At 45.7% G+C, this 23,478-nt stretch overlaps 1 pseudogene; it reads right to left on the minus strand.

Moving 5' to 3' along the window:
• Positions 1–15,488: 15,488 nt before the first annotated feature.
• LOC136638234 (5S ribosomal RNA) lies at positions 15,489–15,605 on the minus strand (annotated as a pseudogene).
• Positions 15,606–23,478: the final 7,873 nt, after the last annotated feature.

Below are 23,478 nucleotides of genomic sequence, written 5' to 3' on the forward strand. Positions count from 1 at the left end.
TATACTATGATCTCAGAAGCTAAGCAGGGTCAGGCGTGGTTAGTACTTGGATGGGAGACTGCCTGGGAATACCGGGTGCTGTAGGCTTATACTATGATCTCGGAAGCTAAGCAGGGTCAGGCGTGGTTAGTACTTGGATGGGAGACCGCCTGGGAATACCGGGTGCTGTAGGCTTATACTATGATCTCGGAAGCTAAGCAGGGTCAGGCGTGGTTAGTACTTAGAAGGGAGACCGCATGGGAATACCGGGTGCTGTAGGCTTATACCATAGTCTTTTGAGACTGAAGGTTGCCAACCAGTTTTCCGTACTGAAATATATATTTCAGGCTGTATGAAGATCAGGTGTGAAGAGAGGAGGCTGGGATGTGGAACAGTAAGGCTTCACCAAGGCCTGAAGGATTTTCTGAGCATGGGGAACGGAGCCCCTGCTCTAGATGTCCCCCATAACCCACTACCCACTGTCCCACTACCACATAGATTGGTAATATGCTTGTGGAATTACAACACAATCCTGTGCATGTGTGCAAAAAAGTACCTCAGTTGAACTTATTCCCAGGTAAGTGTGTACAGGATGGCACAGTTGCAGCCCAATCCTATCTAGCACTTCTGCTGATATAACTCATGTTCTGTCAGTAGAATGCCTGGGCTACTCCTGTAACAGCTGCAACTATGTATGCAGAATGGGGTCGCCAGTTTAAATGGTTGGTGACCCTGCATGTGCGCTATTAAGAGTGCCCAGCCATTTCTGGAGCCAGTAAGTGGGGGTAGGCCATGGGCCAGGAGGGGCAGGATTGGGGCATTTTGTGGGAGAAAACAGGGGGTTTGGGGGGGAAGAGGGGTGGATCATGCACACCAGATCCTATTCCCATAACCCTATCCCAGTGGCATAACTAGCATTTGTGTCACCTGATGTGGGAGGCCAGCACAACAACCCCATGATGGACCTCCTCCCATGCAGTCCGTCACCTCACACCCGCTGGTTTTTTGGCTATATGTTTTGATAGAATAGTGATATTTCAACATGGTTTGTTACATTACATTCTGCATGAAATTACACATTGATTGATATATAACATGATGGCTTTATTTGAAAGTACTGAGATTTTAAAAGTTTTGGCCAGTAGTGGTGTCACCCCTTTGTGCCTGTCACCTGGTGCAACCCGCACCCCCCCACGCCCCCTAGTGACAATACTACCCTGTCCTATCATGCTCTCCTTGGACTTACCCCAGTTCCATAGCTGGCATGAGTCCAAGGAGACCCATAGCCAACCAGAAGGCCTAAGCAAAGGTAAGTAAAAAAGTTGTTTACCTCTAGTATGCCTTCTGTTGGACCCCTCTCCCTCGCAGTACAGGTTCCATCGGTGTGGCTTCATACTATGGCAATGCAGAGGATAGAATTGGGCTGTTAGTTTTCTACCAAGGGACAAAATCAGCAGTTCTGTGTAACCAACTTCAGAAACCTTAAAACATATTTTAGAAATCCACAGCTCACATTAACCAAATATCTAGAGTTACTTCAAGAAAGCCAGCTGAAATTGCTCAAGAATGCATAGCTAAAAATGTTTCAGTAAATACAGAGATAAGAACTCTCTGTGTGTGATTCTTCTCCCCTTTTTTCTGTGCAGGAAAAATGACACAAATCAGGCACACATATGAACAAATATATGCACAAAACCCTTGCACAACCACATTACCTCATCTGTGTAATGGAGTGGGCAGTTTTCTACACCTGCTCCACCATAAGAACAGTTTTAATGGCCAAGTGGGTTTATGAATTGTCCCACTATCCTAGGAAGGGCTTGACATTGCCTTATGTATTTGTGCCCTTACAAAGTCTTGGGGAAGTCTTCCATTTGAAGCAGTCTTAAAATGCAAAGGATTATATAGGCAGTCTCTTCCTTTTAAATGTAGCTGATGCTACGTGTGGTTTTCCTGGTTGCCCAAACGTAAATCAGTACCCTGTGATCATCTCATGTTAACCCTTTTGCAAGGCTTAGACTTCCTCTGTGGTTTTCTTTGTACCACAACCAGGATCACAGAAAGCACGTATCTTGAAAATTAAACGAAGTTTGGTAATCAAACCTGACTTCTCTGTATGAACAGTTGGAGTGTCTACTACACCAAACACCCATTTGATGGTTTGGTGGTGAGTCTTCTTGTTTTAAGGCCCATCAACAGCACCCTTCAAACCAGTTGCTGACAGAGTCCTGCCAGTAGAGAGGAAAGTTTGGGGATAGGTTGGGGATGGGATGGGGAGGAGCTCAGTGGTGGCAGAATCTGCAGGATCCTATACCCCTGTCTAACCTAACTCACCCTCAGAAGGCTCCTCAGAGCTATTCCAGCAAAAGAGCTGGTGAAACTTTGAGAAGTCTCATAGGGACCAATGACCATGGGAAAGTTTTATTTCTCCTGGTCAGCCTGGTCCTCCTCTGGTGAACAGGACACAGTGGGTGCTCTGTCAGCAGCCCTAAATCCTGCAAAACAGCAGAGGATATGATTGGGCCATTCATCTTGTATGGAGGAGAATGGGAGGAGGAGGAAGGAAGGGAAGCTTGAGAGATCCACCAGTTGTTTTGCTTTGCTATTTAGTTATTTATTTTTGAGTCAGATCAAAATGAGATAAATTCATGGAAAAGAAGTCCACCAATGACTGATAACCATGATAGCTAGAGAGAGCCTCTGTGATCAGAGATGTGTACCTTGGTAGCCCATTTCTATCTACCCCCCCACTGATGCAAGCATGCCAAACCCCCAGCCTAGGGTGGGGGGACAGTTGCAGAAGTCTCTTCAGGGTATTAGAAGGGTATTTTGTTATCTTGCCTTGGAAAAGCCTCCACTTTCCCCATGGGTCTCCTCGGTCCTGTGCCAGATATTTTACTAGTGCAGAACCAAGAAGAGTAATGACAGTGGAAAGGGAGAGAGATAGGATATGCCCACATATGAGTGCTGCTGATCCCACCCTTTCCTCCTCTGTTCCACCTAATTCCCCACCCCTCTCTACCCAGAAACTCCTCCATACCACCAGTTGAAAAATGCTGACCTAGAGACATTTACATATGTCCCTAGGCACATTTCAAAGTTTGCCACTTAATGAACCTGATGCTTCTTCTCAGTTTAGATCAGCACCTGAGTGCTCCTGCTGATGACATCATTGCTCTTGCTACAGGGGAAGACCTGCAGCTTTGCACCCCTCCTTTGTCCTTGGCTACACACTTGCTGCGGAGAGACAAACAGTGGCAAGACTTTTGCCTGCATAATCTGTTTTTAGTCTTCTGGGAACATCTGGTTGGCCCCTGTTGGGACATTTTAGTGGAAAAAAAGGGCTTAAAATGGAAAATAAAATGAAGGAGAAATCAGAAGGCTAGACTAGATGAACCCTTGGCCAGATTCAATAGGGATTTTCTTATTCTCCGTAGAGCAGGTGCTTGTTATATCTTTGCTGAGCTGGCAAACTGGCAGTCAGAGATGTGTTATAGGAAAAAGAAAACAGCACTGGTAATAACAGATTTGATGGTAGGATTGGCTTTTTTTAAGGTTAAAGGAGGAACCAAATTTCAGTGTATATGAACCATTCATATAATTATCATTCCAGCTGTAAATAAATATATCCCCGTCGTGGTTAGAAAAGGGTGTCTCTTTGTTAGGATCTCGTTTCTTCACATGTGAATAGGCAATAATAATGTTTGCAGTCTTGCCATCAGCTGTCACCTTTCCAGAAAACTACATAAACAACCATGTTTAAATGCAGCAGCAGGGTGTATGTATCCCAGTGACTTACAGGGCCTTTGCTTGGTTTAACCCATCTGGAGCAGATGCTTTTAACAGAAAGTCTTCCATCTGTCTGACTACTCATTTGTGGACTTCACTGCCACTTTGAATTCTTTCACGCCCACCATGGTGGAACTTTGCCTTCTTCGTCACAAGATGTGTGGTGGAGGACACCGCGTTCCTTGTAGGATGTGCACGTACTCGTTATGCTGAGAAACACACGTTGGGAACAGTGATCATGCGACACTTGAGGTCTGTGGTTCCAAGGAGTTGCATGTGCAGTGGCATTACTGGGGTGTGTGTGTGTGAGAATGCTGGGATGCAGACTGCGCTGGGTGACACCCTCAGAGAGTACGACTCCACTGATGGCCAAAATTTTGGAAACCTTTCGGAAAATTTGTATATATGAGAAGTGCCATCATGTTATACAGGTATAACCTAATTAGCAATTGATTCTTCACCCACAGTTTTATCTCAACGCAATGAGGAGGACCCTTTAAATTCAAGGAAAAAAGTTGTTTAACAATAGCCTCGTTAATGCGAGAGAGGGCAGCCGGCTGACACTCCATCAATCATTCGCTCTCCAGGCACTTAGAATAGCTTCACTCCAAGTCAAGCAACCCCTCCCTTTCCCCCCCAGCATGTGAAAGAATGCTAAATGATTATCACCTCCATACTTTCCTCTGGCTGCGGCTCCTGGTGAAGGGATTGCTATCTTGGAGTGAAGCCTTTCTAAGCATCTGGAGAGAGACTGATTGCTCGATGCATCACAAAGGTCAGCAAGGCTGTTTTTAAATCGCCTAGCAAAGGGACATAGTTTTTTAAACGGATTTGCTTCAATGCGATTTTTGCCATCCATGTGAGTTCTGGGAACAGAACCCTCGCGAATAATGAGACTCAACCTGTATATCATTGAAATGTTATGTTCATGCATCTCAGTGACTCTCATGTTGTCTCCTCTACAAATCCTCACCATGTGAGGTGGCATGACTACATGGTGTGCTCTGTACCTCCACAATATGGGGTCTGCTGGTGGGAGCATAGAAACTGCCACGTCATGTGCTGAATTTTCTCTTTCTCCACTATAAACCCTCTTTCCAAGGTCCCTCATGAACCATGGCATCACTAGGGTTTGCATCACCCAGTATGGGAAGCCAACCACCTCCATGATGGACCACCTCTCATACAGCGTGCAGGGCAATACTCCGGGCGGTGGGGCATGCACCATTGCCCCACCCTGCTGGTTCTTTGACTATAACTTTTGATAGAATAGAGATAGTCTAATGCAGGTTCTTGCACTGCATTCCTCATAAAATTATGTATTGAATGATGTATAACATGATGGCATTATTCAAAAATACCAAGGTTTAAAAATTTTTGGCTAGTAGTGGTGTCACCCCCCATACGTGTCATCCTGTATGGCCTGCATCCCCTTAGTGATGTCATTGCTCATGAACATGGCTTGAAGCTGACAGAGGGAAAATAAGCTGAGAGAGAAGAATATGAATAGCAGGAAGTGAAAGTGTTAAGCAATCCTTACCCGTTCCCGCCCTAAACACTGCCTTCTTGAAAAAAGTTATATTTTTCAACATTGAGTGGTATAAAACAAGGATGATTTCACACATTAACAGTGCTGTTTAAATATATTTATTTAAAACACGTATTTCCCATCTTCACATCTGCAAAAGGGATCTGAAGGCCTTAGGAGTGGACCTCAGCAAGTGGGAAACCCTGGCCTCTGAGCAGCCCGCTTGGAGGCAGGCTGTGCAGCATGGCCTTTCCCAGTTTGAAGAGACACTTGGCCAACAGTCTGAGGCTAAAAGGCAAAGAAGGAAGGCCCATAGCCAGGGAGACAGACCAGGGACAGACTGCACTTGCTCCCGGTGTGGAAGGGATTGTCACTCCCGAATTGGCCTTTTCAGCCACACTAGACACTGTTCCAGAACCACCTTTCAGAGTGCGATACCATAGTCTTTCAAGACTGAAGGTTGCCAACTTATTTCCCATCTTCCCACCAAAACAGCTCCTCAAGTGGGTTTACAATCAATAAATAAAACCAACCAGTAGTAAGATTTCATAATCAGCAAAGTAAAATATAAGAATCAGTTAATAGTTGCAATAAAGCAACAGGCCTTATCCTACCTCATCATAGGCCCAAGCAACAAAAAGCATTTTAAACTGCCATCTAAAAGGGAGTGCCAAAGAGGAGATTCCGCAATCTGTCCCATGAGCCTTATTTCTGTTGGCCACTTACCCAAACTCACCTGTAGTAAACTCACCTCTGTTAAAATTCTTTGGAATGAACGGGCATGTTTGAGGCATGAATAGACAAAGGCAGGATTCTATGAGGCCACTGATAAACAAGGAATGGTAATCCAATTGGGTAGTTTGAGTTAAGCCTGTTTCAAGGAAATGAACAACGAATGAATAAAAAATATAATGTATTGCTCAATATAGCAATAAGCAGGCTTATAGTGCATTGAATTAAAAAGGTTCAAGTACAGTAGTCCTTTGGTATCTGCAGGGGTTTGTTCCCAGACCCGCGGTGAGTGCCAAAATTTGTGGTTATTAAGGACTGTGTTAAAAACATTTTAAAAAGTAAAAAGAAAAGTTTGAGAAGCGTTCCTTTCCTTAGCACCACAAACCACATGGTCTGCATTGTTGCAGGGAAGTCTCTAGCACTCCTGGGAGCCGCATCCAGGTATCTCCAAGGCCCACGAATCCCACCCTTGCCTCTGGTGTGCCTCAGAATGAATTGTAGAAGTATTTCCATGATGCATGATGTGATCCGGAAGTGGCTTCTGGGAGTGCTAGATGGCTCTACAGCCCTACAGATGGCACAGTTTGCAGTGCTAAGGTAAGGAACATTTGAAAAAAAAATTCTTTTTGAATTTTTAAAATGCTCTTAAATGGTTTTTTTTCAAGCATCTGGCACAATCTGGAAGTGACTTCTGGGAGCACAAGAGATTGTTCCCCACCAGCCATGGATGGTCAAATCCGTGGATGCCAAGACTGGATGGTGATGGACCACTTTATACTTTACTGTGTTGGATTGTAGTTAGAAATGGTAAGTCAAGATCTACTTTCTTTGATTAAAGGTTATTGTAGCAACAAATTTCAAACAGAGGGTTCCTTTTCTGGAAGCTGTCTAATAAATAGTTTGCCCATCTCTATTGAACAGTCAAGTACATGGTGTGCAACTTTACCAGGTGCTGTTTATACGGAAGGTGTCAAACTTGGTTAAGCAGAAAGTAATGTCATTAAGCAGATGAGGGCCGGAAAGAAGCACTTTATTCTCACTTATTAGCTGCAAATGACGGAAGAGAAAATGTGCAAACCTTGCTCATAATTTCAAGATACGAGAGAAACCAATTATCATGGTGGGAAAGCCCAATTATAAAGAGGGATAGATAAATTGCTTCTGGGGACTGCATTCAGCCCATGGACCTTATGTTTGACACCCCTAGCTTACATTGTTTTTCCAGAGTCCATGTCTGTTTCACCAGTAGTCTTTTCAAGGTGAAAATTCGGATGAATTTGTCCAGACGGATCTCTGTCTTTGAGAGAACTGGAAACTGAAAAGTGCTGGTGGTCAAAAAGGAATTGCACCATTAGGACCATCAAGTATATAGATTCATGCTGAGGGGCCATATTCCTTAAGGTCCGTTAAACGAGGATGGCTGCCAAAAACCAAAGCGGCTTTATTATTCCTGCGTGCAGCGCCAACTGCCCATTGGTGATCTAAATGAAAGAACGTTGTTTTTTCTGTGTGTTTCCTCAAACTGGGACTGCAGCAAAAATGGGGAAAAATTCCAAGGACAATATATCCTTGAGACTGGATGCTCAAAGGAGCACACTGTGCACCTTTGTAAAACACACTGAAATAATTAGTCTTATTTATCAGAGGACAAATACATAGCCTGAGCTGACTGCTATCATGATTGCCAAGAACATCTGAATTTTCCATACCTCAGGCCTACCTGAAAGAAAAGCTGCGAAAGATGGTTGTTGTTTCAGCCTGAATTTTGTAGTGTGGAATAACAGAATAAGCCCATAATAAATGATATCTCAACCCAGTGGCATAGCTAGAGGGGTGCAAAGTGCTATGTTTTGCAGAGTACCTCACCGCAGAGTGCAAGCAGCCCCTCCCTCTCCATTTTGCTGTGTTTGTCTCCATTTTGCTCCCCCTGCCCAAAATGGCTCCAAAGGGAAGAGGCCCCCGCATGCTGTGGTGAGGCTCCCTGAAAAACTTAGTGCTTTGCACCCTCTCTAGCTACACCACTGTCTCAACCATCAAAACAACAATTAGATTGAAAACCTTGATTGTCCTTGAAAGTCCTTTATGGCTTGGGACCAGCGATATCTGAGAGATCTCCTTCTTCCATACAGTCTGGCCCATTCTCTTCGGTCATCAGAGAGGGTTGTGCCGCCATCAAGAGCGGTTAGGGCAGCGGTTTTCAACCGCTGTGCTGTGGCACACTGGTGTGCCACAAGGCTGTCTCAGTTGTGCCGCGGGGCCAGAGGAGGCAGGCAGCAGCCACGCACGCGGGGAGAAGCCACTGCTTTGACCCTCACGTGGCGGCCGGCGAAAAAGGAGCAGCCGTGGCTGCTTTGCATCTCCTGCTACTGAGTGAGAGGAAGGCTGCAACCCAATCCTCATTTACTTGGGAGTAAGCCCCATGGCTTACTTATGGCTTACTATTATGGGGCTTACTTCTGAGTAGACGCGCCTAGGATTGGATATCAAGTCCGCCCCGCAAGCTGAGTGGGCAGCTAGAGAAGCCCGGAGGAGGTCCACGGCGTGAGTGAGAACAAGGGAGGCAGGAGCAGGCAAGCAGGTTGGAAGGGAGCGTGTCTGCTGAGGCCACCAGCCCAAGAACTGGCCTGCCTGGCAAAGGGTCCATGAAACCCCTTTTCCTGCCTCAGTTGCCTGCAACTACCCAAAGCGACCTCCCTGCCTTGTCTTTTGCCTTTCAGAGGAAGGGCTTTGGGCCACAATCCAATCCACACTTACCTGGGAGGAAGCCCCATTGACTATAGTGGGGCTTACTTCTGAGTAGACATATTGCCTAGGATTGGGCTTTTGGTCACACTCTTTTTTCTTAAATACAGGAGCAGGCAATTGGCACTTCTCCCCACCCCACTCCCTCCCATAGGGAAGGCACATTCCCCCCATCTCATAATCGCATTCAGCACCTCTCTTACTGTCCCTCCATTCACTCCTCCACTCCTTTCAAAGGCCCAGAATCACTTTCCTCACATTCGCCCCTCCCCTCACTCCAGCTGAATTAGGCCTGGTTAGGATTGTGCCCTTTGTCATGTAATGATTTAATTGTCCATCCATCCACAAACCTTTATTGGAATTAAAAACAGTTAATAACAGTAATGACAATAATAACAAGAGCCAGCGCAGCGGCTGTGTTACCAAGGAGAAAATCACAGCAAGGAACTAATGAGGGGAGATTTAATTGTATTAATTGCATTAATTAAAAATTAATTGTAATGTAGTAATTTCATGTAAGTAAAAAAACTGCTAGTGTGCCTTGACAATTTTAGTGCCTCGTCAGTGTGCCGTGAGCTGAAAAAGGTTGAAAATGGCTGGGTTAGGGGGTGGCAGCCAGAAATAGGGCCTTCTTGGTGGTGGCGCCTGTATTGTGGAATTCCCTCCCCTTTGAGTTGAGAACAGCTCCTTCATTGTTAACCTTCTGGTGAGGCCAGAAGACGTTCTTTAATTCCAGAAAGACTTTGATGCCTGGAAGTAGGCATGATGTCTTCTTTTAGTAACTGTTTTATAACTGCTGGTTTTTATCGCTGCTGGTTTTAGTTACCCCTGCTAACGGTGTAACAGGCACTTTTTCAAGCGGGTGCTCCTCTTTTTAGCAGGAGGAGAGTAACTGGCCCACCTCACCCCACCAGTGTCTTTTCTAGTGGCTGCCTGCAGGTGTTCTTTTGCATCTTAGATTGTGAGCCCTTTTGGGACAGGGAGCCATTTAGTTATTTGATTTTTCTCTGTAAACCGCTTTGTGAACTTTTAGTTGAAAAGTGGTATATAAATAATAATAATAATAATAATAATAATAATAATAATAATAATAATAATAATATCATTGCCCTTTTCATTTTCTAGTTTTGTTGTATTTTATAGTTTTTTAATGTATATTGTATGTTAGCTGCCTTGAGTGCCCTTCAGGGAGAAAGGCAGGGAATAAGTAAGTAAGTAAGTAAGTAAGTAAGTAAGTAAGTAAGTAAGTAAGTAAGTAAGTAAGTAAGTAAGTGCCAGAATCCTGAGGTGGCAGAGGGCATGGTCCCACTCCAGGTGGGGTAAATCATTCTTCAGTGCTCCCATACATTTAAAAGAAAAAAGAAAAAAAAACATACTTCTTGAAGGCAGAAAACTAGCATATCTAGGAGAAAAGTTGATAGGATGACTTTCTTTCTGCCCTGCTAACGTTCTGCTTGCAGGAAGTTTTTTAAAAACTAAAATATGATGCTCCCATCTGCAATGGGAAGCAGCAGTACCAGTAGTGTAGCTAGAGGGAGGCTGGCGCGATACATTCTGCAAGCGCTATAATGTGCCGTGTAAGCAGCCCCTCCCGCTCGCAGTTGGAGCCATCCCAGGCACCGATGGTAATGCTCAGGGACTCACTGAACCAAACGGTGTCTCCTGTGCTGTTGTGCATTGCTGTCCCTGCCCAGAATTGGTGTGTGGGAGGGGTAGCTTACATGGAGTATTATGGCGACTGCAGTACTTACCGTTTTGCCCCCCTCTAGCTATGCTACTAAGTAGTACCGGGCCGTCTACCCCTTCAGGATCATCACATTTTACTGCCTGCATGGATTCATCCCAAATGCAAGCCCATTAAAGTATCTCTTGAACTTGATCCTCTTCCAGATGATCACTGTTGGCGATTCTGAGTCATTGTAATGGTTATCCTCTGGGGAATGTGGCAAAAGCAAGTGGCAAGCTAGGGAGCGAATGATTGATTGCTCACCGGCTGCCTGCACAAACTGTGACTTCTTCACAAATAGCCTACTTTGGTTTCTTTCAGTGAAAGTCCTCCATAACCACATTTTTTATCCAAACTCTTAACAATAACGGAAAGAGATTATTCTTGTCTGATCCCATTAAGGAAATATAATGCTTCTCATAAAGTTCTGAGGTCATTGATACAAGTTGTGTGTGTGTTTTTTTTTAAATCCAATACTCTCCCATCTAAAAGCTGGCATGTGGCTTCATCCTTATGGCACTCCAAGTGCATTGGCTTGGCGTGACCGAATCCTGAGCATTCCGAATGCTTTCTGTTTTCTCTTGGCTGCCTGACTGTTGGAAAAGTAGGAATCTGACATTAGTAACAAAAGCAAAACAGAACTCTTACCATGTGGCTTTTACATTGTTGGTCTGGCAGTTGTGGCTCGAAAAACCTAAAAACAGAAGTTGCGTAACCAGGATTACACATTCGTTTGGTGGAACGGAATCCTGCGCGGGATTAGTGAGTGGTCGTTCATGTTGTCAATATGTCCACCACAGACTTCCCAGTCATTTTTCAATTTCTGTTTTAGAAATAATACTCTTTGCGGGATCATTTAGGTAAATAGCTGCAATTACGAGCTGACATGGCTTTCTTCAGGATTGCAGGATGAATCGACATAGCAGACAGCACAGAAGCTTTTCATTTTGTGTACGTATTTCATTGGCACTGCTGATTGGGTTATTTATAACACAATAAATCTGGGAGGAATAAATGCAAGATTTAAATGGAGTGATGCATGTCTCCGACTTTTATTTATTTTCACTGTAATGGTCCCTCTCCTTGTTCCTGTGTTTTGTACCTATTGATCTGCAGTTGACGTAGTTTAGATCCAGCAACTAATGACTTTTTCATAAAAAGCCCCTTGGCAGCACTGCAGCTTCAGATTGTAATTTGATTGGGAAAAGCGACATGGCCATTTTCTTTCCTCTTTCACTTCACAGGGACTGTTTATCTGGAATGTAAAACATTGTATGGAAAGCTGCAGGAGACCACCAAGTCACTCCTATTTAGAGCTCAATCCTATCTTTCAACCCTAACCCCCACTGTTGCAGCCATGCCGAAAAGTGTGTACTGTATCCAGCAGAAGGGGTGGATCGGGAAGCTTTGGAGGGGATAGGGAATTTACCCCCTTATCCTTCCATAGGTCTTCTATTATGCAATTCCTCCTTTGTCCCAAGGTATGCCCCCACTGGCCAGCGGGATCCACTTGAAGGTGAGCCAGTGATATCCCTGGTACAAGTCTGTGTGCACCCAGGGAGGCAAATTGAGATCAAGAAGGAGGTTAGGTTTGGTGGACTCTATTGCCACTGAAGAGACCTGCTTCCTGGTCCCAATTCGCCTCTTCCCAGCCCCTGTCACTGCACCTTCTACCCTCCCCCCCTCCCATTCCCTGTATGTACTCACTGGGGCTGTGGGTGCCCATTGTCTGCTGACGTGAAGAGCTGGCTGCTTGCGGCAGAGGCAAAGTCACATGCTCCACTGTGTCACCTTTTGAGTCAGTTGGAAAGTGCGTAGCACCAATGGATCATTTGTTTTAGTGGTGCTAGAAACCAATAGAATTTGGCCATTGTTCTGCTCTCTATGCTGAGAAATCTTCCACTGTTTCTCCAGGATTGGCTAATATCCCTGTGATAAGAAAGTAGCCACCACGTTCTGATCTGTGGCAGATTCTAAAGGAGCCCAAAATGGAGCCCTATGCTGAATTATTCTCAGGGCCATCCCATTCATGAGGCCAACTGGTGGTGGTGGTTTGGAGGGGGTTACTTTTTTCATTTGCACTCCTGCCTCTAATGCTCCCTCCTCCCACATTCTGAAGTTGAAAGAGATGAGTGGTATGAAGTGGAAGAGGGAGTATGGAGGAGATGAGTGGTAGGCTAGAGAGTCAAAGCACTCTAGCCCACCACTCTTTTCTGCACAATTGCTCTTCCACTCAATTGCCTTCATCCATTTTGACTCTAGGGAGTGGGAGACTAGGAGACATGGTGGTGGGTGTGCTGTTAGCAAAGGGGGGGGGGGTTGACATTTGGTATTCAACCTCAGGAACTGGGAGGTTTCAGGCTTACCCTGAATATACGTACTTGGCAAAATGGTTCATTCTGGCCTTTAATACAGATCTGAGGCAACGTAAGAAAAGCAGTTTCTATGATGTACATATATTCTGACTGGCAATGTTTCTAAAATGTTTCAATAATGTTTCTACTGAAAAGCATTTTAGGCTATCTTAGGTCACCTAATTGGTTCAAATTAGTTTCTAAGAGTATACCTGTGCAGGTACAGTCAGGCCTCATGGCCTATGTTTCATCCAGTGCAGGGTTGGAGCAGACTGGAGGTCATCTCAGGGTAAGGGGATATTTTCTCCCTTACCCCATGTCAAACTCCAGCTACTCAGCTATTTCTCTGGCACAAATTTGAGAAGCATGCATAGGCCTCTGAGTCTTGGGACTGGGGGTCAGGATATGGCATGTGCTGCTGCCAATCTCACACCCCTCTGTAATGGAAGATCAGAAGATCATCAGGTGGATGGTGTGGTGTTGACAGCGATTCCATGTTTTGACAGCTGGTTGACAGCTCTGGGAAGGGCAGGGCTGGCTCCACAGCTGTAATCAATCAAGGTCAATGGAGACCTGGTTGGACACCTGAGCTTCATTTGACCTTGAGGGGCTTTGAATGAGCTAAGGAGGTAGCTCACAGCTGAGCTGCATTTGCACTTAATGGGACACAAAGGATAAAAGGCAGCTTCAGAAGGACCAAAGGAGCAGGACGCTGACCCAGAGGGAGAGCCGGAAGCGGGACGCTGACCCAGAGGGAAACCCGGACCCTGACCCAGAGGGAGACACTACCTGACCCGGAGGGAACCAGACCAAGAGGGCTACCTGACCCAGACCTACAGGAGAAGGGGACTGCCAGGACTCTGCTGGAGGACACAGAAGACCAGGAAGACTGGACTGTGCTTTGGAGACCAGAGTGGACTTGAATTGGAGGCTTCAGACCTTTACCCACTGAGTTAAGTGGAGTTTTGGGGAGGGAAGGCCTCTGGACAAGAGGACTTGCAGGGAGTTTCTGTATTCATAGCAATAAATTTGGGTAGTTGCTATAGATAAGGAGTTCTGTGTTCATTCCTTTGCACACCACAGCGGTTGTTCTAGAGATAAAGAGGGTGTTAATTAGCCAAAAAGCGGGCATTAGAAGGGAGTTGAGATATTTGGACGGGACAAATTGGTGTAGTCGGCAGGATTCGAAAATTAGGACAGGACACCCTCCCGGGCACAATCTGTCCCCGGTCCACCCTCCCGCTGCCCAGGAACCCCCCTGCCTCCATATTGCCTTCCCACCACCACCTTCTCCCACCCCCCTGTGCCAACCAGAATGGGGATTGGAGCAGGCACATTTGCGACACTCGAGAGCAGGTGCAGGGGGCCTGCAGCAAAGCAGCTTCACTTTAGGATTGGGCTGCCCAATGTTGATAGGATTGTTCCAAACAAACTGCTTATCATGAACAAGTGTTGACTATACCTTTGCAGTTTTCATGAAGTATGAAAACCATGAACGGGCAAGTCTGTTTGGGAGCTGACCAGCAGCCCTCTGGCCTCTCAAAGAACATTTCAGAGTACCATGAATGGGGCTCAGCAGGGGTGGCTCAGCATGTCAGACGTCTGGGTTCTGAGATCATCGACTTGGGTCTTGATGCTGCGGATGAGATTAGCCTGTCATGCCTAGTGCTGAGCTTCCACTGGCAATGGCTCTAGAGACAGGAGGGAAAACAGCTAATAAATTTTCAAATGTTTCTCAAAGCTCAGAGCACTTTTTTTGGCTGTGTTTGCAAGTAGCAGAATTTGGAGGCTTTGGCTGGATGTGTGCGCCAAACGGCCACAAGGATGACATTGGCACGCAGTGTATTCAAAGTCACCTCTGGCACCTCTGGCACCTCTACCGACAATATATATTCATAACCTCCAATACAAAGAATAGAGCCAAAATTAACTGTGAAGGTCAATTATCCTTTACGCACACTAGGCATGGCTTTGTATTGGGTTAAAGTTGTCATTGTGCATTTTAAAAATTCACCTTTGGAAAAATAAATGGTGCTATTGTTAGCAGGGCTGAGCATGTTAGATAATATTACCAAGTTTTTACGCATCGGGAAAAGGTAGAGAATGTTGGTTTTGGTTTGCGACACTGGAGAGCTGGGAAAGTGTCAGGGCAACGGATGGCAAGATTACAGAAGTAATAGTTATTGGATTGCATCCAGAGAAGCATGAACAAGGTCAATCAAACTCCCCTTGAAGGGGAGCCTCTACAGGAGAAGGGTGTGAATCCGCCAACACCTCCTCCTCCGGGGAGAACCCAGAACTGACTGCCTTGTGCCACTTGCATAACTTTCTTCACATGAGAAAGAATGGGTGGTGCAGAGCTGCTAGTGTCTCCTCCAGAACTTGGGTCGAACTTGAGGGGCAGTCATGCAACCTCTGTGGCTTAGTGCCCAGGGCTGGTGCCCCTCAGTCTCCGCCCTTGTTAGGCCTTTGCCCTGCACGCATTGAAAATCTGCTCTTGGAGGTTCAGGGACCCTCAGCAAGTTTCAGATGGGCCTTTGCTGGAGGGAAGAATCCACAGAAATCTCAGGAGGAGTCTCTGTGAGTGGAAGCAGGTTCATTTGGTTGGCAACCTTCAGTCTCGAAAGACTATGGTATAAGCCTACAGCACCCGGTATTCCCAGGCGGTCTCCCATCCAAGTACTAACCAGGCCTGACCCTGCTTAGCTTCTGAGTTCAGATGAGATCAGGCATCTACAAGGTAACAGTTGCTTGGTATGTCAGGAGGGGAGCAATGCTTGCTTGGCCCCATCCCCAACCACCACACATTCAATCACACATTAGAACAAAGCTCATAGGCTCTGTGATGGTAATGATACAAAAAACAAGGTCCCTGATCATGTGGGAAGAGCCTACGAGAATAACCATCAATATTTCCTTTGAAAATTGCCTTAAAGTGCACTGTGAATATTTTCTGCTTTATTATTGTCTCTGCATCAGGATCTTAGGCCCTTATTGTTCCCCCCACCCACTTTTTCTGAACTTGACACTATGTTAACAACACATGCAATGACATTTTTATGTTCTTATCTCCGAATAGCTTTAACGGGACAGCTTTCTCAAAGTAAAAATGCCAATGGATTTTTAAAAACCTCATAAACATCTTTTTACAATCAAGTTCTTACGAGAAAAACCAGTTCAGCTCCAATAAGGAAGTAATGTGGACACATTTTCCTTCTCTGTGCGGGCAATATAAATAGCAAATATTCAGATGAAAATTCCTAAAGAAAGGAGTGTGGTGAGATTTTGATTTACTAGAATACGTTTATTCATAGATAAGGGTAAATGTGGTTTTCCTAAGAATAGGCTTAATTTTGTAATTGGATCTCGCAGGTCTGGTTGTTCATCTTTGATTTCTTCCAAGCTCCCCCTTATTCCCCTATTGGCAAAATATTGAACAAGAAAAAGACACCCAGCTTAACTCCCACTGCATTGACTATATAATGGGATGCGCTCCAGTTGTGCTGAACATGTGAATCCAGATGATGACATCATGTGTCCACCATCTTAGGTGTGGCGGGTACCCAGTGAGTCTCCTTGGATCCACACTAGCTATTTTGCTCATTTAGGTTCAAGGAGAGGAAGGGGAGATCACAGCCTGGAAAGGGAATAGTACCCAGCATGTGCAACTGCCACTGAGATCCTCCCCCTCCCATCCCCAAACTGCCCCCTGCCCCCCCTCCTGCCCATGAACCTCCCCCAAACCATCCATGACCAGTCCCATGGCCACCTTTCCTGCTCTGGTGTGGGCCAGGTCTGTTGAGGGTGAGTGCATGGAGCTTCCAACAATACGCACTGACAGCTCCAACATGCTTGGCAGAGGTGTGCCATCTACTGTGGCCTTTACAACAGCAGATCATGAGATCAACTGTTGAAAAGGCCTCACAGAATTGGTCTGTTAGATGTTCGTCCTTCAGTGTTGCCGGTACACTGAGAGAGAAGCATCCAGAGATTGGTCTTCTCAACTATGGTAAATGCTGAAGCTATAAGAGCGGCAATAAAGAGCCATAAAACCAACTGGTACAGCTACTTAATGCTTCAGGGAAGTCAAGCTAATTAACAGCCCAATCCTATTGGATTTCTGTGCAGCTGGAACACATGTTCTGGTGGCGCAATGTGCTTCACAAGCTGCCACAAAGCATGACCCACCATTCTGTGCAGCCAGGCCACAACTGCAAGCTTTCAGAAAAGCCTGGTGCCCATAAGTTAGCACAGGGTGTGGGGGTGGGAATAAGAGGGGAAGGAATGGGGCAGAGACTGGAGTGAGAAAAGGGTACGTTGACACCAGGAAGGGGGAGGCATCTGCAGCAGCAGTGATGCTTATATCCTATCCCCCTTTTCTGTCCCCAGCCAATCTCCCCTGACTTCCACTTGAACTTTCACCAGCAAAGTAGCAGGAGCAGATCTGAGTAGATCCAATGGGGCAGCAGAGACTTGTCCCAGGGCAAGGGAACAAATGTTCCCTTACCTGGAGGAGGTCTCCAGGACCCAAAACTTTCCCTTGAGATGCAGCACACACCCCATTGGCATGGCTGCATCAACGGGGGGAGGGGGGAGAGAATTAGATGGGACCCGGCTGTTCAAATGGATTCCAAATTTTGTAACAGGCCATTTGTTTATTCCTTGCCTGATTTTAATTTGTGTCATAATTTTTACAGTGGACAACAATTACTGAGACTGGCGGACTCCCACAGGTAAATAGAAAAGTTTGTTCTGAATATATGACATTCCAATCCTCCCTTTTCAGATGGGAGAGTTATTCTGCACAGGCATTTCAGATCCCAGCTGCACAAAGAAAGCGTGTATTTTTTTTTTAACCCCAAATCCCAGTTAGCATTTTTCCGTCTTTCACTACAAATGTAATACTCAAAATCTTTTACATCTGCTTTAAAATGAGCACATAATAAAACAGCAAATAAAAAACGTGCCTGTTTAGAAAAAAAACAAAACCCTTAATCCTCCCCCTGCCCCCACTTTCCATAAAATGTCGTAGCAGCTCTTAATGGAAATGTCACCAAAAATGAAACAAATTTGCTTCTATTTATGGTTGGCAACCTTCAGTCTTGAAAGACTATGGTATAAGCCTACAGCACCCAGTATTCCCAGGCGGTCTCCCATCCAAGTACTAACCAGGCCTGACCCTGCTTAGCTTCCAAGATCAGACGAGATCAGGCATGTGCAGGGTAACAGTTGTTTCTTCAATGTTTGTCCCAGATTTCTGTGAAATCTGCTTTGCTGCATCGATCAGGGACATGCAGGGCCAGGGCGGCAGGTGGGGCAGAACCCCCCATTGTAATCCATGGTGAAGCACCACAGCTGCCCCACCTGTGTACACCCAAGGAGGCTCGCCTTGCACCCACTTTCTCAGGTGTAAGAAGGGCCTGTTTGGATGTAAGCAGGTGGGGCAGCTGCGGTGCTTTGCCATGAATTACAGTGGGGTGCTTCTGCCCCACACCGCACGCCCCTGGCATCTATACATGGCTTCTCTTAACACATGAAATGTCATTTGAACCTTAGAACAGAGTTACATAAAGCACTTGCTTGGTCGCCTTTGGCAACCTTGAATGGCTGTTCTGGAAAGTGGCATTGGCAGTTATCTTTGTTTTTAACTTCTTTGGGGGCATGCCCCTGCAGATCAGACAACATCAGGATCTGCAAGGTAACAGTTGCTTCTATTTAGCACATGTGGCAACTGTCCTCTTTGCCAGCTATGATGGATTTATCTCTTCGATGTCAGAAGTGCAAGATGACCATTCTCTGTTGCGGACTTTTAAACCCAGTTGGACATGCCATGCATGCCCTGTCAATCTTTCCCCTTGACGAAGGGCCCAATCAGCCCCCCTCTTGTCCTAGTAATTCAAATGCTCCAATGGAAGATCTCCAACGAAAGTCTCTAACATGGGTCTCTAACAGTGGCTGGTGCTTCAGGTTGCTCTCATGGTAGTGTCACCAATGGGGTCTTGAGAACTCTGTTGCCATAAAGATGTGACAGATCCAGGACAATTGCAAAGATACCGCAAGCCTCTAGGGCAGTGTTTCTCAAACTGTGGGTCATGAGCCAATTCCCCCATTCATTTCAATATTTTATTATTAATATATTGGGCTTGATGCTACCATGGGATGTGACTGCATTTGGGGAAATGTTACAGCCTGTACTTTTAACCAGCTACTATGTATATTCTTTTAACAATGATAGTAAATGGGACTTACTCCTGATTAAGTGCGGGCAGGATTTCAGCCTATGATTGTTGAATTTTCCTGCTTGATGATGTCATGATCGGAAATGACATCATCAAGCAGGAAAATGTCACTTCCGATCATGACATCATTTCCGGTGGGTCCTGGCAGATTCGCATTCTAAAAAGTGGGTTCTGGTGCTAAACGTATGAGAAGCACTGCTGTCAAATGCAGGGGAGGGCACCAGGATGCAGGTTGTGTCTGTTGTCTTGTGTGCTCCTTGTAGCATTTGGTGGGCCACTGTAAGATACAGGAAGCTGGACTAGATGGGCCTTTGACCTGATCCAGTGGTGCTCTTCTTATGTTTTCTGTGCAAAGAAAACCCATTTGTGCTGTCCCTGTAACTTCTTGCCACTTGGGGAAGTGAGGAGCATGTAACTGGCCACCACAGTTTCTCCAACAAAGCTTGATATTGCCACTGTGTGATCTGATGCCCTAAGGACTTTCCCCTATGCATGAAATGAGACACACACACACACACACACACACACACAGAGAGAGAGAGAGAGAGAGAGAGAGAGAGAGAGAGAGAGAGAGAACAGGAAAAGCTGTGTCCCAATTTCAGAATGGCAAGCCCATGGTGGGGAAAGAATCTTTCTTGCTCTGGTGAAGGTAAACTTCATCTCTGTCAGACTGGTCCAGTCCTGCCCTGGCTACCAGCCCATGTTTTGGCCTTTCTCACTGAGGATGCCTCTGCTGACTGTACAAGGCTCCTCTGTGTCCAGGCGACCAGCTATATGATACTCCAGACATACCTTTCTTCCCACATGATACATTTGCCATTCCAACCACTGAAGGCTGTATATTTCTGTTTCCTGTTATTTCAAATTCCCTGAAAAATCCCAACGAAGTGCGGTGAGATGTTTACCAAAGATTTCAACCTGAGAGGAACAGGCCTTTGTTGGCTGCCTTGCAAGAAACCTGGGCCTCTTCGCTCCTTTTCGATCAGAATTACTTCTGGAACATACAAGGTCTTGTGCTCAGATGGGGCAAAGGGCAGCAGACTCTGGATTAGGCAGTGACCTGAAGCGGCCTCTGCAAATTGACATAAAGAAAACACAGAGCAAAGCAATCTGACTATGACCCTACGCAAACTCACTGTGGGCACAATCCTAACCCCTTATGTCAGTGCTTTCCAGCACTGGCACAGCAGTGCCAATGGGATGTGTGCTGCATCCTGCTGTTGGGTGTCACTCACGGAGGCCTCCTCAAAATAAGGGAATGCTTGTTCCCTTATCTCAGAGCTGCATTGCCCTTATGTCAGTGCTGGAAAGCACTGACATAAGGGGTTAGGATTGCGCCCTTACAAATATACCCCACAGAAATTGGGAACAGCAGTTCAGTGGTGAAACTAGAGGGGGTGCAAAGTGCCAAGTTGTGCAGGGAGACTCATCGCAGCATGTAAGCAGCCCCTCTCCCCCCTTCGAAGCTATTCTGGGTGGTGGGAGCACTTGTCTTGACTGTCAATGCAGTCCATCCTGCATTTGCCTCCGTTTTGTTCCCACTGCCCAGAATGGATCTGAAGGGGAGGGGGAGAGGATGCTTGCATGCCGAAGTGAGGCTCCCTGCAAAACTTAGTGCTTTGCACTCCCTCCGGCTATGCCACTGGCACCATCATTTCCATTCTGGACCTTCTTTTCTTGCCTCGCGCTGGGCTAGCTCTGGCGCTGGGCCCACGGTAAGGTTCACAAACACACTGTTTGCGACAGTGCGCAACAGTTCGCAACACGTTTCTGACAGTGCATGATGGTGATGAGTACAGGATCGGGACCTCATTCCCTTGGGAAAATTTGATGGGCCTGTTTCTGTTTCTCCACTCGGTCTCTCACTGATCACCATCTATGGGGGTGAAGGGGTGTCTCTCCCTCAGGCTAGGCTGGTTGGTCATCCTTTTTTTGGCAGACTTTCTAGCATGTGGCCTTGTGTGCTTCCTTTAAGCCATCCACAGCTGTTTGCTCTGCAAACATTTTTGCAGAGCACCTGCCCTGTGTGTGGCACTTGTAAGTAGGCCAATCTGTGACCAGTTAGTGGGTGGTTGGAGGGGTTGGTGGTTTGGTTCCTTTTAGTGATTTCTAGGATTTACAAGTGCTGCCCAGTAGTTTAATGCTTCTTCCTTTGCTGTCGTCAAAGTAGTAGTCATAGTCATAAAAATAAAAGGGTATATCCAAGCACTATAAAAAGATTTAAAATTCTGAACTGGGGACTTCCCATCTCTTACTCACTCAGGGGGATGAGGGGGTGCAGGCCTCACCGGGTGACACACGCAGAGGAGGGGTGACACCACTACTGGCCAAAATTTTTAAAATCTTGGTATTTTCGAATAATACCATCATGTTACATATCAATCAATGTGTAATTTCATGCTGAACTTAATGAAACAAATCACATTGAAATAACAAAAGTTATAGCCAAAACAAAATTGGGGGTGGGACATTGGTACATCACCATGGCCACCACCCAGGGCTTGCCCTGCCCACTGCATGGGAGGAGATTCATCATAGGGGTGACGCACTGTTCTCCCACACCAGGTAATGTAAACCTTAGTGCTACTGCACTTACTCACTATCGAGTATGCTGGCCTCCAGGGTATATCTGGTAAAATGCATTTACCCTGCCAATTGCAGCTCAGGCCACAAGACCTCCAGCAAGACCGGGCTCCCATTGTGCCAAGCAATGTTCAGGTTCACTAAGAGAAAGTCCCTTCATCAAAGATCTGACACTTTGTTAAGTTATATGAGTCTGTTTTTTTCCTGCCATATTTGGAATCATTTGACAGCCAGCACTGCAGCTGCTAATGTAAATAAAGGTGTGCTTAATGAATGACTTCACAGCATATCTAAATGTGTAGTGTGATTTTACAGACTGGAGAATAAACGAAGAGGAAGTTATAAAATATTTATCTCTGGTTGCATTTTAATAGGGTTCCTTTTTCGCTTCAGAGAGTACCAAGGGTAAGCCTAAGCTTTTACCTCTGGTAGTCCTGGGTGCTTAGAAGTACAGGAAGAGCTGAAAAATGACTAGAGTTACAATACTGAGGACAATTAAGGGCGCAGTCCCATGAGCTGTGGCACCTGACCTCCGCCTACACCACTGACTTGCAAAAAGAAACTCTTGCATCAGTGGTACTGATGCATCTCCAGTGCTGAGCCCAGCACCAGAAGAAGGCCACTGAGAGCTCCTAGTGGTAAGGATGGCCACCAGCCAGTGGCAGAACTTTTTGGGGTGGGGAGAAGATGGAAAGGGGCAAGCCTGGGTGGGGGGAGGGGCAAGCCTGGGAGGGGGCAGATATGGCAACAGGCTCTACCACTGTATCTTGACACCCCTCCTGGGTGGGGAACCCAACACGTGTCTCCTTAGTTCTGTGCAAGCTCAATAACTGGCACAGATCCAAGGAGATCCATTGGGACTGCCTGGGTGCTACACTGGCTAAGGGAATGTTTGTTCGCTTACCCTGGGGAGATGGTCCAAACCAGAGCTTCCCTGCATGGTGTATTTGTGGTAGAATAAACACTCATGGTGTATTTTGTTGAATTAATGCAGACTTATAGCTGGCTTAAAAAAATCAAAATGTTTATACTGACAGATGGTTGGCAACCTTCAGTCTCAAAAGACTATGGTATAAGCCTACAGCACCTGGTATTCCTACACAGTCTCCCATCCAAGTACTAACCAGGCCTGACTCTGCTTAGCTTCCAACATCAGGGATGTGCAGGGTAACAACTGGATACAGAATAAAGGTTATCCAAAGCTGAAAAAGAAGGTCCTGCCTTGTTTCCATAATATGTCCATCATTTTAATAGAAACACAATAAAACATTCAGAACAAAAATTCAGTGAATTCCATCCATTTCTAATTCTACTTAAATGTCTCCCAATTCAGGATTAAAATTCATTGCCTAATATCATTGCCTCCAGGAAGACATAGGGGATCAATTCACACCTTGTCTGCAGTCCTAGGGTACATCATGAGGAAGTAAGTTCCATGAAAACCAATATGACAATTCCAGGCGATATGTTTTGTTTCAGGGTGTAACTGTTGATCTAGCGCTGCTCGGTTTTAAAAATGTCACTCTTTTCCCATATGTAATACTTTTTAAGCACCTAAAAATATTGGCTTCTTGGTGACTCACCTTTCCAAAATAATCATAATCATGAATTTCTCGATGATGTATGCTAAGGTACGTGCATGGTGTTTACTGCAAAGGGCATTTATCTTCTGAAACGAAATAGAATGCTGTGTAGTTAATATGAAATAAAATATAATCATATAATAAAAATCAAACTGTTTACATACCAGAGGAAGATCTCCTCGGCTTCTTTCCTTTTCCACTCCATACCAAGGCTATGGTTGAG

Source organism: Tiliqua scincoides, chromosome 1 (assembly GCF_035046505.1).
Source record: "Tiliqua scincoides isolate rTilSci1 chromosome 1, rTilSci1.hap2, whole genome shotgun sequence".
Taxonomy (NCBI): Eukaryota; Metazoa; Chordata; class Lepidosauria; order Squamata; family Scincidae; genus Tiliqua; species Tiliqua scincoides.